Genomic DNA, 14,230 nt, shown 5'->3' with positions numbered 1-14,230 from the left:
GTTCTGGTCCACCTAAGTGGCGCTCAAAGATTGCTCAAACTCTAGCAACTATGGCTGAAGCTGATTCTATTGGGATGGGTCATGCTCCAGAAATAGAGCAGCCTGTTGCAGCCTTGGTGGTATACCCTGACAAGGCTTTACAAGGGAATGTGCGATGTCCCAGTGCGCAATGTGGTTGCACAGATTCATTACTGAAAAAGGCATATGAGTCTGTCACCCCATGACCACTAAAGGCTGCATACATACAGTAAAGCCTGAGATATCCGGGCCTGGAAGACCAACACAGCAGACCCCTAGGTCTTGTCAACTCTAAACAGAGGATATACTCTACAGTTTCGATGCCGGCCTCCCAGATTTTCAAGAATTGTTCCGACGGTTGTCAGAGACACAATTCGTTCAATGGCTCTCTCTCTGGAAAATCGTTCTCTGTTAGAGAAGGGAGCCATAGAAAAAGTTCATCCCCTTGTTCAGGAAGATGGGTTTTATTCTACATATTTTCTTGTTCCGAAAAAGGACGGTGGGTTCCGCCCAATTCTCGATTTGAGGTGTCTGAATTTGTTCCTGAAGGTCCTTCCTTTTCAAATGCTGCGCACAGCCGACGTTCTTCGGGCTGTGGCAGCGGGTGATTGGTTTGTGAGTGTCGATCTAAAAGATGCATATTTTCACGTTCCAATTGCTGTTCATCACAGAAGGTTTCTGCATTTCAGTTTCCAAAATCAAGCCTACCAGTTCAAGGTTCTACATTTCAGCCTTTCCCTTGCTCCCCGCGTCTTCACAAGGTGTGTGAGCACAACTCTATCTCCTCTCTGGATGAGAGGCATGCGTGTTCTACCATATCTGGATGACTGGCTGCTTTGTGCACCCACAAGACAGCAGGCCGTGCAAGACTCCAAACTACTTTAAAGGCACGTGCAGAAGTTGGGTTTTTCTGTGAACGGGAAAAAGAGTTGTCTGCTTCCAGCACAGACCACTATGTTCATAGGAATGACCCTGAACTCCCGCCTGATGTCTGCCTCCCTGTCTCAGGGACGTGTGACAAACATTCTGCATCTCTTGGCTCATTTTTGGCCAGGTGTGTCTTTGCATTACCGGATTGTTCTACAACTGTTAGAGATGTTAACGGCTGCTACAGTGGTGAGTCCCCTTGGTTTGCTCCACCTCAGACCACTACAATTATGGAACAACAGCTTACGACTCAATCCCTCCCCACATCTCCATCGACTGGTTGTGATTCCTCACAGTTGCATACGTGTGTTGAAGTGATGGGGACAGGTAGATTTTCTAGAGGCAGGAGTGCCCCTGGGTGTTGTTCCCTCTCTGCGAAAGTTGGTCACAACCGGCAAACCACCAGGGTGGCACGAAATCCCGCAGATCTCAACAACTTACTCACGAGATCCTGACATGGTGTCAGGCATGACTCGCTTCACTGAGGGCAGCTCATATTTCAGGAGCATGCAACCAGACAGCGGATGCCCTTTCCAGGTATCGATTACATCCAGGGGAATGGAGGCTTCATCCGGATGTGGTGCAGGAGATCTGGCTACGGTTCAGAAGGGCAGAGGTGGAGCTTTTTGCCTCAGAGAAGACCGAAGTGTCCAGCCCCTTGGGTCAGGATGCATTGTCTCACGAATGGCCGAGCTGCCTACTTTATGCGTTCCCTCCAATTCCTCTGTTGTGGGAGACGTTACACAGGATCTTTCTGCGCAAGCACAGAGTGCTACTTGTGGCACCACGGTGGCCAGCCAGACCATGGTTTCCTTTGTTACTGAAGCTTCTGACAGGCAATCCGTGGCAGCCTCCCCCCAGAAAGGACCTCCTCTCCCAGCTGGAGGCCAGCATCTGGCACCCGGACCCAGCTTGTTTGCAGCTTTGGGTATGGCCATTGGGATTAATCCTTCTCTGGAGCATTGTGATCCTGCAGTTATTCACACTATCTCCAATGCTAGGGCTTGTTCCACATGTCACATTTATGCTTCATGCTGGAAATTTTCTCTGCGTGGTGTGAGGAGCATGTGCTCATCCCTGCAACATGAACATTGAACTGGGCTCTTTTCAGACTTCTTCAGGGTGTCATTCGAGAGCTCATCTTTTGTGTCCCGTTCGTGCATTGAAGTGTTACGTAGACACTACTGCTCAGTTTAGACATTCGGACCAGTTGTTTGTCTGTTATGGTGGTGTGAAGAAAGGTGCTCCAGTGACGAAGCAGAGATTATCGAACTGGATAGTGGAGACTATTATACTTGCTTACAAGGCAGCATTGCCCTCAGGTTTAACTTGCCATTCAACTAGGGCTGTCTCATCATCTTGGGCTGCCTTTAGAGGAGTTTCCTTGGCGGACATCTGCACTGCCGCTACCTGGGTATCTCCTTGCACATTTGCCAGGTTTTATAAGGTTAACGTTGCTGCTCATCATGCCATGTGTTCTGCAGTTCTTTAGAAGCAGCCTTAAATTTTTGTCAGGTGGGTGGCATTCCTCATGACTATGTTGGTATGTGTCATCCAAAGTATTCATACTGCCACTGCCGGTCAATAGGAATGAAACAGAATGCTAGTTACGCATGTAACTGTGGTTCTGTGAATTCCGGATGACTGCCAGAGTTCTTTGTCACTCAGAATGCGTGAGAAAGGCGTACCAAGGCGGAATGCTGAGTTACTGTGGCTTATAATGCTGCAGAGCTCAGCATACGTCACCATGTGACTTTGTTGGTATATTCTCTCGACCTATCTGGCTGGCGCTGCGATAATCCACAGTATTCATACTGCCTCTGGCGGTCATCCGGAATTCACAGAACCACAGTTACATGCGTAACTAGCGTTTTGTCAGTGGAACATGTGGAGAAATACCTCTGTATCTGAAAAAGTACTTGTACTGTACCTGAAGGGAGAGGTGAAGAGTAAAACATATGTATTGAAGTATATGAAGAGTATTTACATATTGCTTATAGTCTTTGTTGCTATCATGTTGTGTTAACCTATAGGCTTCACATAAACTCTCACTGATGTCGTTATTTCTATAAAAGACAGTTTCCAATATGTCACTATCTCATAGTATTTGTATTGTAAATATGTACAACAATTCTGGTTTAAGTTGATTGGTCAAGCTCTGTTCTATAAGTCTGAATAGGATTTGTACCACTTCTCTTGTCTGTTTGCTAGATAATATTCAAACACCAATTATAATTTGTTATATTTAAACAGTCACTACATTTACTATAGCTTGTCAGACTGTGTGCTGGACCAATGGCTTCTCTGGGAACTATAGTCTTGGTGCCAAGATGTCTGGAAAGATGTATTTTAAGAACCATTTGCAAGAAAAAGGGGCTGGTGTCTAGTTATTAATTGACTGAACTGGAATTTAGAATGAAATATATCTTATTTCTAATGTTGAATTACTTTTTGTATAATTTGTATGTATTCTAGACAAATACACAGGTGTTAGGTAATTCTTTTGTTCTCATTTGAAGTTGTTCTACATTTGATATATTGAAACATAGTGATAAAATGTTCATTCCTTTTCCTACTGTTTTAGACAGAGTATTTGCTTTCTTGAAACAGATTTGAGCTGACATTATTATTACAAATGTTTACCCAAAAAGACTCATTCAGCATCTAACTGAAGATTGAGGTCTAATTAAAACATGAAATGTTTTACTCACGCTTTCATAACAGAATATGAAAACGTGATATCTCAACTTCTTGTTTTACTGCAGACGATCCATGAACATCATGCACACATACTTTAGCTTGACATACCGGCCCACTGAGCCATTGCAGAAGTTACTGTACAGCCTTGACATTCCTAGATCAAATCTGTAATTCATTCCATTAACTTAATGCAGAAAAATGATAAATGTGCAAAATAGGTTTCTGTCTGTAAGAACCAGTTAATGTGGTCTTGATACTTGTTCAAGTGGTACTGAAACGTACGTCAACATGAGTAGGGGATTATGCTAATATAAAATAGGATTTGCTCTACAGTATTTCATATGTTCAGTACACACACACATATAGCTCCCAGATTTCATTTGGTCTGCTTTCTTACCTTGCCATGTCTTTCTGACAATCTTAAAATCCTGTTAACATCCAAATACATTACTCACTTATTTTAATAACAGCTGTCTACATTTAAGTATGAATCCTTGGAGCCCACCTGCCCCATGGACCACCAGATTCAAGATTCAAGAAGCTTTATTGTCATTTCAACCACATATAGCTGATGCAGTACATAGTGAAATGAAAACAACGTTTCTCCAGGACCTGGTGCTACATAAACATTCAAACACAAAAAACAACACAGAGCTAGGACCGAAGTTTTGTCCTAGCCACATAAAGTGCAATGTGTTCCAGAGCAAACGAATCTGGAACCTGTGGTTCCTGGTTTGAAACTTCTTTTTGTTCTCAAAAGTAGAACCAAACTAGTGATAAAAAATGATAAGTGCCCCCCAAAAAAGATCTCTATGGACAAGCCTCTATGGCTCATTGGAAGTGCGTGCGCTTCCGAAACGTGCAGACTTTGGTTTGAACAGCTCAGAGCCACCAGCCAAGACAAAACTCAGCTGCTATAAACCAAAGGTTGTTGGGAGCTGAAATAAATCTTTTCAGAGCAGAACAATGCAAGTAAGGTGTCATGGATTTGTAGGAACTCTCTTGCCTATTGCTGTTAAAGTTGCAGGCTGAAGTGTTGCCATGTTTTGTTTTCCCTTGGGTGACTGTTTCCAGCTTTAGTTGCTTTCTGTCAGCACATGTAGCTCAGTGGGTCAGTGAGCATGTGTGTGTTGTTGTTGCTCAAGGTTTGATACCCAAGTGGAAGACACAAGCAGTCTGTTGTATAGTTGCCAGAGATCTTTAATATGAAGCAAGCATGTACATATTCAAAGAATGCATGGTCATCTTAACGAAAGCAAGATTTAAGCAGAAAATGGAAAATAGAAAATGTGCCAGGTCCAGTCCAGTCTCCTGTATCCTTGTTTCTATTCTCAGATTGTCTTAAAGAGGCCAGGGACAATGTAATCTCCAGTGTCTCCATCGATTAGCTCTGTGCCATTATTATGGATGAACCAACAGGGCACGTTTTCTCCTTTTTTCACATCCTTTCTGAAGTCTTTCTGCCAGCCCCTGGAGTCACACAGTAAATAATTAATATTCACCCATTCAATTTTCAGGTCTGTACACTTCAATTACTTTTTTCATGTTTGTTTATACCTGGTCACTGTGAGTTTGTGGCCCTTCACAATCATGGTGGCATCTGGTTTGTCTGGATCTTCCCCTTTAAACACATCACTAACTTCAAATGATACACCATGGAAAAACTGTCCTGTAAGAAGGCAACAATGAATAATTTAAAAAAAAAATAGAAGAGAGCAAAATAAACATTTAAACCAATTTGCACATTTGCTGACACTTTATCTAAAATAACCTACACTTCCATGTGCTATTGTTCAGGTACAATAGATTCTAGATATGAAACATGCCAATAAATCCACCACACTGACATTTCAGCTAGAGATATTTGATTTAAAAGGGATTAATTTTCACATATTCTTACCCTATCTGGTCTGATTAGGAAACAATCCATGGCTTGTAAAAGAATGTGATGTCAACTGCGCTTACAGCCATGAATCTAATCATTCTTGTTACTAATTTGTTTGCCTGAAATACCCTTAAAGTATACTTCAAATACTGGTGAAGAAATTGGTTTGATTCTAAAGTCTGATGGTATTTCCATATAAATCCCACAAATATTTAGATGCTTGTTTTAGATATTGAGGTATTGCACTTGAGATATTGCGTTACTGAGAATCTTGGACAAATGGGCAGGCAACCTGAAAAGATAATGTGTCTAGTACTTGGTGGGTTTGGAATAAAAATAAAGATAAATCAGTGATAATAGAAGGCTTCATGATGGCTGGACAGTTCCAGTGGCATCACTACAAAATAAAATACTACATGTAAGCTAAATATAACAGTTATAATGTGACTAGTCTTTAATCAATCTCAATGTTAACTAGACTTGTTTCCATTTAAACACAATGCTCCTGCTATGCCCTTTAATGTGAAAATGAATGTGTTTATTGGGAAGCTACCAAGTAGTCCGTGGACTTTATGTAAAAACAGATGGCTGTCCAAAGTGTAAAAGTTCCTCAAGGTCACTGTAAGACTGCGGTCTTTGGCTACTTGCAGATCCATACTGAGGAAAGAAGAAATGAATTTCAAATGTTTCTCTTCTGTAATTGGAACTTAACTGTAGTTATGCAACAGCTTAGACGTTTGTCTAACTCATTTGGGCCCTTTGATGGAGGTATTGTCAGACCAGAAGAGTTTTGCCTGTTTTCCCTGTTCAGACACCAAGGTACTGTGTAGTCACGAGCAATCTGATGCCAAACTTGGCATGAATGATTCCAAAGCTCCCAAAGTAGGTGTTCATCATGTTCTCAGGGTCTATCTTCTTGTCCCTGATGGTTTGACCATTTACCGTGACACCTTAAAGAAAAAGGTCACTTTAAAGATGCTCTGTGAAATCTCCAGAGATGTAATCCTGGTCGGGAAAGATGGTATCCCAGGCTTGAGCACTGGCCTGGCCTTTCAGCACAAACTCATCATCTAACTAAACAGAAATAGGATAAAAAATGATATAAAACTCGACTATGCAACAAAGTTTTTTCCGACAGTGTCATAAGGCAAAGCGGTTTGAATTCTCTCACCGACTGAGTGTGCACTTCGACTGGAAAGTCGTTCATCTCGAGGTCATTCAGTCGACCTGCCACGACGATCTCAGAGCCGTTAAACAACTGCTTAAAGTTGCTGCCGGTCACTGAGTTCACAGAGTTTTCTTGATAATGGAAATTCACATCCAATAGCAGAACGTTAGCTTTCCCTGTCAAACAAAAGATGTGTTATTAAAAACATCATTTTTAATCCACTATATACTCACTATTATTGAAATATCTCTGTGCATTCATTATTTAAAGAATAAAACATTAAGGGCATGCTGTTACACTATATGCCAACACTAACATTTGTAAAATGATCAAATGTCATTTGTTATCCATTTATAATTCAAGTTAGTTCCTGTTATTACTTCTCTTAGAGTTGTTCCTTCACCAGTATTTTTTTTTCTCTTTCTTGAACATAATTTTATTGTCATCTTAGTGAGAACTTTAATTGTTATTGATAATACTTGTACTGGAGTCTCCTTCCATAAATGCTAAATAAACCACTTAACAAACACACATTATATAATGTAATATGATGCGTTTTTTTTGTTTTTTTTTACATTGGCAACTATTGTCAAAGCTGATGTTACAGGAAATTTATCAACACCTTCTCACCAATCAGAATTGACAATCGATAGCAATGTGATATACTGATTGTTAATAATTGTTTTCAGCAAGTATTAAAACCCTGATCATAAAAAAATGCCAGGAGTGACTGAAAAAATGCAATACGGATCCCTCGTAGATTCTCCGAGCCAAACCATTGTTCTGCTTGGCCATAACATCCAGGAAAACATAACGTACATCATAGCCAAAGCCCAAGCAAAAGAGGGTCATGTTTCCACCAATAGCATTTTCATAGCACCTGGACATTTTCTTGAATTTTTTCTTGATTAACTTCACCTAAATAGATAATTCAAGAATGTTTTTAATCGTTTTGTAGACTTTTCATGTTGTTGTGAAATTTCAACAGTTTATTAATAGTTCCTTAGTTTCCTTAGATCTCTCTCTCTCTCTCTCTCTATCAATATACACTATATTGCCAAAAGTATTCGCTCACCTGCCTTGACTCGCATATGAACTTAAGTGACATCCCATTCCTAATCCATAGGGTTCAATATGAAGTCGGTCCACCCTTTGCAGCTATAACAGCTTCAACTCTTCTGGGAAGGCTGTCCACAAGGTTTAGGAGTGTGTTTATGGGAATTTTTGACCATTCTTCCAGAAGCGCATTTGTGAGGTCACACACTGATGTTGGACGAGAAGGCCTGGCTCTCAGTCTCCGCTCTAATTCATCCCAAAGGTGTTCTGTCGGGTTGAGGTCAGGACTCTGTGCAGGCCAGTCAAGTTCATCCACACCAGACTCTGTCATCCATGTCTTTATGGACCTTGCTTTGTGCACTGGTGCACAGTCATGTTGGAAGAGGAAGGGGCCAGCTCCAAACTGTTCCCACAAAGTTGGGAGCATGGAATTGTCCAAAATGTCTTGGTATGCTGAAGCATTCAGAGTTCCTTTCACTGGAACTAAGGGGCCAAGCCCAGCTCCTGAAAAACAACCCCACACCATAATCCCCCCTCCACCAAACTTTACATTTGGCACAATGCAGTCAGACAAGTACCGTTCTCCTGGCAACCGACAAACCCAGACTCGTCCATCAGATTGCCAGATGGAGAAGCGCGATTCGTCACTCCAGAGAACGCGTCTCCACTGCTCTAGAGTCCAGTGGCGGCGTGCTTTACACCACTGCATCCGACGCTTTGCATTGCACTTGGTGATGTATGGCTTGGATGCAGCTGCTCGGCCATGGAAACCCATTCCATGAAGCTCTCTGCGCATTGTTCTTGAGCTAATCTGAAGGCCACATGAAGTTTGGAGGTCTGTAGCGATTGACTCTGCAGAAAGTTGGTGACCTCTTCGCACTATGCGCCTCAGCATCCGCTGACCCCGCTCCGTCAGTTTACGTGGCCTACCACTTCGTGGCTGAGTTGCTGTCGTTCCCAAACACTTCCACGTTCTTATAATACAGCTGACAGTTGACTGTGGAATATTTAGGAGTGAGGAAATTTCACGACTGGATTTGTTGCACAGGTGGCATCCTATCACAGTTCCACGCTGGAATTCACTGAGCTCCTGAGAGCGACCCATTCTTTCACAAATGTTTGTAAAAACAGTCTGCATGCCTAGGTGCTTGATTTTATACACCTGTGGCCATGGAAGTGATTGGAACACCTGATTCTGATTATTTGGATGGGTGAGCGAATACTTTTGGCAATATAGTGTATCTTTATCTCTCTCTCTATCTTTCCAAATATACCATACCACATACCAGCGTTTGGGTCTCCATCAGTCAGTAGGATGATAATGGATGCACTGTTTTCTGGGACAGTTTTGTTTTCCTTGGGTTCTTTCAGCATTTTCACAGCAAACAAAAGAGGGTCATTGATATTCGTCCCTAAACAAATAATAAATAAATATATAGTTTTATCCATCAAATTGAACTCATAAATATTTTCATTTAGTCAAGGATATAGCTAGTTTATGTAATCCTGTAAGAGATTTTTAACAGAAATTATTGTGATACTTGCCGCCAATTGCGATGATGGTTTTAACAAAAGCTATTTTTACATTTTCCTTGGTGGGTTTAGTTAGTGATGGTCTCCATGTTGTAACATCACTTGCAAATGAACATGAATATTTCTACCATTGTTATTCGGATAAAACCCAAAATGTATTCTTTTTCATGGCAGTCGAGATGCATATTGGATCTTGGCATGCTATGAATGCATGAACTGTTAAGTTTTTTTCTGGGTACTCTTTTTTCCCACCTCCTAAAAGCATGTACATAGGTTCAGATCCACCTCAACCCAGACTTTTATTATTATTATTATTATTATTATTATTATTATTATTATTATTATTATTATCATACTCACTTGACAATACCAGCAGTCTGTCCGGATGACACAGCTGCCTCATACTGCTTCTTGGCCTTTTCTTATTCTTTAACATTTCCTACATATGTCTTTCCATCAATCTCCCTGAAATGTAAATATTGCAATATTATGTTACAAAACAATAACCATAATAACCGTAATATAAATTAATCTGTAAAATAAGAACAATAACATTCTGTAAAACTAGCCCACGACTGACTCAAGTTCACACAATATTTAAAAAGGTGCAAAGTCTGTATGATAAAAGAGATAGCTGTGGTATATTTCATAATTTACCTAAACCACCTAATTAAGATAAATGTTAGCATATGGATTTTATTTCAAGCCAGAATAGACAACAGAAGCTAAAACCTCTCTTGTTCTTACCTCAGCAGTGTTCATACTTTGTTTCTGTTAGGAGGTAATCAGGGAGAAAGAATTAATATAATAATCCTAATCTATATTTGGTTTATCAAAAGATTTTAATATGCCTGACTAGCAAAGTGCACAATAGGTGGTTTCACAATAGGTTTTTTTTTCAACATTTCTGTAATTTTATTTAATTAAAAAGAAGCACAATACCTTTATGACTTTGACAGGATTGCCATCACTTTCCTGTAGAAGCAGACAAGTCAGAGTGTTGTCATTTTAATCTCTGAAGCTATACTATGCGTAGTAGCATAGAAGCGTAGTATGAACTATAGAACAAGTGGGGTCCAAAAGACGGAGAATACAATTTTTTTTAATACATTATTAACCATAACTTAAATGGTTAAGTCATTTTTGCTTCGGATGATTCTGATGATCAAATCAGATTGACAGTCAATTTTACACATTTGCAATTGTGCAACATGTTGAATATTGACTAATCAAAATCTCACTCATTTTATCTGCAATCTCAGACATTTGGACCCGACTACACTGTATATACTGATGCCATACACAATCCAAATTCACTAAATGTTTTGAATACTTAATGACTCCTGTACCTGTTGCTCATTGCTTCTTGAGATCACTAATGCTAGATCACTAACCAGATCTCGGTGGTAAACATAAGTAAACCGAGATGCAGATCAGCAGCATGGTCCATGCAATAGACATGATGTGTCCAGTGCTCAGTCTTGACTGTGTAGAAGGTTCTGCAGGACGCAGCACGTTTGGCATCAGGTTAATGTCCATGTGTGCCCTTTGCCAGTTCAATGACCAATCTTCTTGTCAAATTCTTGCCAAATTTGACAGAGAAATTTGTACTGTGTGCTATATTAGTAATTGTTTGTTCAGTAGCACACCTTGCACATATTTGTCTTTATGTGGGAGCTGTTTGTGGAAATTTCATGAATTTTTTTCAGTAAAAACCACATACTGTCTTTCTGCCATCACTGAATTTATTGTTTGGTTCGCTCCATTTTTTTGACTGACCTTTTTTTAAAAATCAATTTTACTTGTAGATTTGTTTTATAAAATAATCGAGACATATAAATCTAAATTTATATGTATATATAAAACAGAGACAAAAAAACAGATTTTATCTGAAAGGTAACCAGAAGTTTAATCAGAAACAAATGTGTACAAAGTCAATAACAAAGTCCTCTCAGTGTTTGTTAGAAAAAGAAAATCCTGTTATACTGGTTCATGATCAGATAATTTTCCTATTCCAAAAAAACATCATACTTTCATTTGTTTATAACCAGTAATAAAAAGGTGAAAAAGATATAAAACATATCTACAGTCCATTCAGGTTTTCTGAAGTTGCTTCTTTTACTTCTTTTCTCCTTTTCCCTCTGAGACAGTTTTAGTCTAGAGACGATATAGTCTCTGAGAACTCCATCGATCAGCCCAGCTCCATTATTATGAATGAACCAACAAGGCACATTTTCTCCATTCTTCACATCCTTTCTGAAGTCCCTCTGCCAGCCCCTGGAGTTGTACAGCACACAATAATTTGATTAAAATCAACCCATTTAGACAAAAGTCTTTCTAAATACAGTATATAATGGGATATGTTCTTTTGCTTTTTTTATTTATCTGGTCACTGTGAGACTGTGGCCCTTCACAAACATGGTGGCATCTGGTTTGTCTGGATCCCTTCCATGAAACACATCACTAACCTTATATGTTCCACATATGTGGAAAAATTGCCCTGTAAGAAGGCAACACTGAATATAAATCACCATTAAAGATAAGTGAATAGATAAGTATAGTAATCCCAATAGGTATAGTTAAAATACAAATAAAATGTGTTGTTTTTCATTTGTAATACACATAAAATCTTACAAAAAACCAAACCTGCACTGTGTTTCTCACAGTGAAACATGATCATCGTGGAGTAGCCTTTTTTAACAATTAGTTGAATTCATTGACTTCTGTGCCGGTCCCAAGCCTGGATAAATAGAGAGGGTTGCGTCAGGAAGGGCTTTCAGCGTAAAACATTTAATCATGCGAATCATCAGTACTCAAGGCCTGGGTTAACAACGACCACCATTGACCTACAGGCCCGCCGGTGGAAATTGGGCTACTGTTGGTTGAAGAAGTTAGGAGGGAGGAGAGTGTGTAGACAGAGAGAGAAGAGGAAAGGTAAGAGTGTAGGACTGAAAATAGGAACTCTGAATGTTGGTACTATGACAGGGAAAGGTAGAGAGCTGGCTGATATGATGGAGAGAAGGAATGTGGATATACTGTGTGTACAGGAGACCAGGTGGAAGGGTAGCAAGGCTCCTAGTACAGGAACAGGATTGAAGCTGTTTTATTATGGTCTGGATAGTAAGAGAAATGGGGTAGGTGTGGCCCTGAAGGAGGAGTTTGTGAGGAATGTTCTGGAGGTGAAGAGAGTGTCAGATAGGGTGATGAGTCTGAAGTTAGAGATTAAAGGGGTGATGCTGAATGTTGTTAGTGGTTATGCCCCACAGGTAGGTTGTGAGTTAGAGGAGAAAGAGGGATTCTAGAGTGAATTAGATGAAGTGATAGAGAGTATTCCAACAGGTGAGAGAGTGGTGATAGGAGCAGATTTTAATGGACATGTTGGTGAGGGGAACACAGGTGATGAGGAGGTGATGGGCAAGTTTGGAGTTAAGGAAAAGAACCTTGAAGGACAGATGGTAGTGGACTTTGCTAAGAGGATGGACATGGCTGTGGTTTTCAGAAGAGAGAGGAGCATAGAGTGACTTACAAGAGTGGAGGTAGGAGCATACAGGTAGACTACATCCTATGTAGAAGAGGCAATCTGAAAGAGATTAGTGACTGTAAAGTGGTATTGGGAGAGAGTGTAGCCAGACAGCATAGGATGGTGGTGTGAAGGATGACTTTGATGGTCTGTAAGAAGAAGAGGTCAAAGATAGAGATGGAGAAGAAAACCAAGTGGTGGAAGTTGAAAAAGGAGGATTGTTGTGAGGAATTTAGACAGAAGTTGAGGCAGGCTCTGTGTGGTCAGGTAGTGCTGCCAGATGACTGGGAAACTACAGCAGAAGTGATCAGGGAGACAGGAAGAAATGTGCTGGGTGTGTCACATGGAAGGAGGACAAAAGATAAGGAGACTTGGTGGTGGAATGAGGAAGTTCAGGAGAGTATTCAGAGGAAGAGTTTAGCCAAGAAGAAGTGGGGACATGGACAGGACTAAAGAGAATAGACAGGAATACAAGGAGTTACAGCGCAGAGTGAAGAGGGAGGTGTCTAAGGCCAAGCAGAAGGTTAGCTAGGCAGAGGGATTGAGATGGGAAGGATTTGCAGCAAGTTAGAGTTATTAAGGATAGAGATGAAAGGTGCACACAAGTGAAGAAAGTGTAAAGAGGAGATGGAAGGAGTACTTTGAAGAGCTGATGAATGAGGAAAATGAGAGGGAAAAAGAGTAGAAGGGGTGAACTCTGTGGCACAGAAAGTAGATAAGATTAGAAAAGATGAAGTCAGGAAGGCTTTGAAGAAGATGAAAAGTGGAAAGGCAGTTGGTCCTAACGACATCCTGGTGGAGGTCTGGAAGTGTCTAGGAGAGGCAGCAGTGGAATTTTTAACTAGTGAGAAGATGACTGAGGAATGGAGAAGAAGTGTATTAATGGTGATCTTTAAGAAAAAGGGTGATGTGCAGAGTTGCGTAGTGCAGGTGATGTGTAGACTTGGAGAAAGCGTATGACAGGGTGCCAAGAGAAGAGCTGTGGTACTTTATGAGGAAGTCAGGAGTAGCAGAGATGTATGTCAGAGTGGTGCAGGACATGTATGAGAGTAGCAGAACAGTGGTGAGGTGTGCTGTAGGTCAGACAGAGGACTTCAAAGTGGAGGTGGGACTGCATCAGGGATCGGCTCTGAGCCCCTTCCTGTTTGCTATGGTGATGGACCAGTTGTCAGAGGAGGTCAGACAGGAGTCTCCTTGGACAATGATGTTTGCAGATGACATTGTGATCTGTAGTGAGAGCAGGGAGCAAGTGGAGGAAAACCTGGAGAGGTGGAGGTTTGCGCTGGAAAGAAGAGGAATCAAAGTCAGTCGTATTAAGACTGAGTACATGTGTGTAAATGAAAGGGAGGGAAGTGGAACAGTAAGATTACAGGGTGAAGAGGTGAAGAAGGTACAGGAGTTTAAGTACTTGGGGTCAACAGTC

General features: G+C 40.7%; 1 pseudogene; it reads right to left on the bottom strand.

The window, feature by feature from the left end:
- Positions 1-4,783: 4,783 nt before the first annotated feature.
- LOC131342851 (inter-alpha-trypsin inhibitor heavy chain H3-like) overlaps positions 4,784-14,230 on the bottom strand; it is a 29,319-nt pseudogene continuing 19,872 nt past the window's right edge.

This window comes from Hemibagrus wyckioides, linkage group LG21 (assembly GCF_019097595.1).
Source record: "Hemibagrus wyckioides isolate EC202008001 linkage group LG21, SWU_Hwy_1.0, whole genome shotgun sequence".
Taxonomy (NCBI): domain Eukaryota; kingdom Metazoa; phylum Chordata; class Actinopteri; order Siluriformes; family Bagridae; genus Hemibagrus; species Hemibagrus wyckioides.
The sequence above is the reverse complement of the archived record's forward strand: the minus strand, read 5'-3'. Positions and strand labels throughout refer to the sequence as shown.